The sequence below is a fragment of the Theobroma cacao genome, chromosome 5 (assembly GCF_000208745.1).
Source record: "Theobroma cacao cultivar B97-61/B2 chromosome 5, Criollo_cocoa_genome_V2, whole genome shotgun sequence".
NCBI lineage: Eukaryota > Viridiplantae > Streptophyta > Magnoliopsida > Malvales > Malvaceae > Theobroma > Theobroma cacao.
The window spans coordinates 24,830,420-24,833,522 of NC_030854.1; the positions used below are offsets into that span (position 1 = coordinate 24,830,420).

At 35.7% G+C, this 3,103-nt stretch overlaps 1 long non-coding RNA gene across 2 annotated transcripts; it reads right to left on the reverse strand.

Moving 5' to 3' along the window:
* On the reverse strand, positions 217 to 2,232 carry LOC108662184. 2 transcript variants are annotated; one of them, XR_001927985.1, is made up of 3 exons: positions 1,956 to 2,232; positions 1,787 to 1,870; positions 217 to 424 (listed from the first exon to the last, which is right to left on the reverse strand). It is a non-coding gene; the product is annotated as an uncharacterized LOC108662184 (long non-coding RNA). The 2 variants fall into 2 exon arrangements; XR_001927986.1 differs by having other exon boundaries at positions 1,787 to 1,875.

A 3,103-nucleotide genomic window follows, 5' to 3' on the forward strand; every position in this document is an offset into this window, starting at 1 on the left:
TTTGCTGAAGCTTTGGAACAAATGCCAAGATATGTTAAATTCTTCAAAGATGTCACAACCCAAAACTCGGGCCATGATGGGTGCATGGGCCCAATAGGCATAGCCCATTGGGCCCAAGCAAGCCTCTCTATGTAAACCCATCAGTAGTCCATCTATCACTTCTTTTTCTTTAGAATCTAAAACTCATAATTTCTAATAAGAATCTCTTCAAAATTTTAATCGTGAAAACCAAGTACATACAAAGTTCACAACAAATCTCACAATTTACATTAAGCCATCACATATAAACATACAACAGACCCTTGACAACTAGCATAATGACTCTGGGCGTGGGTGCTATCATTGAGAGTCGTAGTGAACTTACTGAAAGATGAATATGAGGGAGCACCTCGATCTAGGATCCAACTACCTTTAATCCTGAAAACTAAAACATGAAGTTGAAAAGGGTGAGTATAAACCCAGTGAGTGAATATAGGAAGGGAACAAGCAAACTATACGGAAGATTTTTAGAAAACACGATGCACTTGTATTGAAACCATGCAATTTGTATATCATAAACAAACTCGATGCCATGTTGACTTTTAAATCATTTTAAAACGTTTAAGAAATTCAACTTTCAACATTCAATGCAATCACTTTTCAAACATGCATGAAACACATCAAGGTCAATCCCAACTAGACAACATGGCTCAACGCACACAACTGCCATCCTCAACTCAGCTCATGTGCACTCCCACACCACACATAGCTAAGATCCTCATGTGCACTCCCACACCGCACATGGCATATATTATCATCATGTGCTCTCCCACACCGCATATGGCATATATCATCATCATGTGCTCTCCCACACTGCACATGGCATATATCATCATCATGTACTCTCCCACACCGCACATGGCATATATCGTCAGCGTGTGCTCTCCCACACCACACACTACCGGTACCGTCATGTGCACTCCCACAATAGCACACGCACTGTTATAATTATCATTCAACATTACATTTCAATGCATGGCACACATAACAACATGTAACAAGAATCTTTGCATGACAATACATCACATGCCACAAATCAATTGGCAATTCAACATAATATTTCAAATACGTAATTCATTACATTATACGTTTAAAAACATAGAAGTATCACTTGTGAAAAGCTTGTTTTCGTGCATAAATTTGAAAAGAGTCAACCAAGGATATTCTAGCATTTCATTCAATACATATGCATTTGTTCAAAACCTTTTAAATGCAAGTTCACTCACCTTACAATAGCGGGATACTATATCGCTATTAATTCAGAGGCGTATCTAGCTATCTTTACTTGTCAGTCACTCGTTATTTCCTCTGGCACGCTACTACAGTACACTATCTTTATTTTTACACTTCCTAGTAATAATCCAAATTCAATATCTTTAGTGTATATCATTTCTACTTCTCTTTGTCATTCAATCGTGAATCCCTATTCAATTAGCTTATATCTTGACACATTTTTACCAAAGTAGCCTTTATCCTTTGCTTGCCTAATTCTTTAGATTATAAATACCGGCAACTTATTTATGACTCTAGCACATATATTAATCTTTTCTAAGGATATTTATCAAGTTCAACAATCATTTCCACACCAATAACCTAGCATATGCAGCAACTATAAATTTACTTCCATCAAACATTTTCTAAGTCCACATGCACCACAATTTACTTTTACATGCTGCCACAAGCATAAACAATCAATACATATCTCATTTTTCCTTACTACTTGTGATTTAGAGGTTAGAATGCTTACCCACCACTTAATCTAGCTCAAAATCACCACGCATTCCAAGATTCTTCCACATGCATGCCTCGAGTTCCTTGGATCTTTATTGATCTTTGCTACCATAAACAAAACCTTACATCATAATTGGTTCAAACTACATGCTTTCAAACAAAACATCAATTTCTACCTTTCTTACCTTGAAATCCACAAGGTAAACCACCAAAATCTTTTCAAACCTTAATAATGGTGTGTGTGGGTGAGGAGGAAAACCTCTCAGTTTTTTCTTTTCTCCTTCAAGGTTGAGCCTTTTTCGAGCTTTTCTCTTTAGTTTTCCTTTCTTTCTTTCCTTTCTTCTTTCTTCCTTTCTCTCTCTTAAGGTTTAGTTGGGATGAAAAATGAGGTTGGGAGTTGTGGGTTGGGTGAATAAAAGGGTAGGAGAATGGAAAAGTAAGAAAAAAAGAGAAAATAGAAGAAAAAAACTTGATTTTTATGGTGAAGAAAGGAAAATGGCGTGGGAGGAATAAGATAGAGAAGAAAATGCCTTTTGGGGAAGATAAGGATCAGCTATGGATAAGGAAGAAAAGAGTCAAAGCTTCCTTTGGAAGCTTTGACCAAGCTCATGGAAAAATTACCGTTTTACCTTTCAAGGTTCTCTCTTTTTTAATTTAGTCCTAATAATCTTTTAATTCCAATTTCCTTCTATTTTTCTTCCTTTACATGTGTGCAAACAAAATATAAAGTTTGCACTTTAACGCGGTATCACCATAATATTTAAATATATACTTACTCGCACTAGCTTTATTTAATAAATACACACGAGCCCCACTAACGTCGTTTTTCTCTGAAATTTCCTCATTCTTCTTCTCCCCCACTTAGATTGACCATATACTTCTCATTCATGACTAATTTCGACATCAAATAAAATATTAATATTTTAATATTATTTTATTCCAAGATTTTTCACTTATCTCCTTGGAACTCAAAATGTCTTATTATGCCCCGATTCATTTCCGAATCACTTTTTATCTCGCTAATTCATCCTCACTAAAAATATTATTATTTAATTATTATTTTCTCATGTGCGAAATATTTTACTCTAGAATATTCCTTTCACCCCCCACCGCTCTTTGACACTTAAATCTACGTCAATTAGCCCTTCGTCTTGTCGATACGGTTATGTTGACTACTATACGAGGGTACGGTGTATCACAAAAGACATCTCGTCTAAAAAGAGAAAATTGGGTGAATTTGAAATTGTTGCATTCACTAAAGAGTGCGGTCCATCCTTTAGAATAAACTTCCACCAAAGCTTAAAGATCCAAGTAGTTTTACTATTCCTTGCAC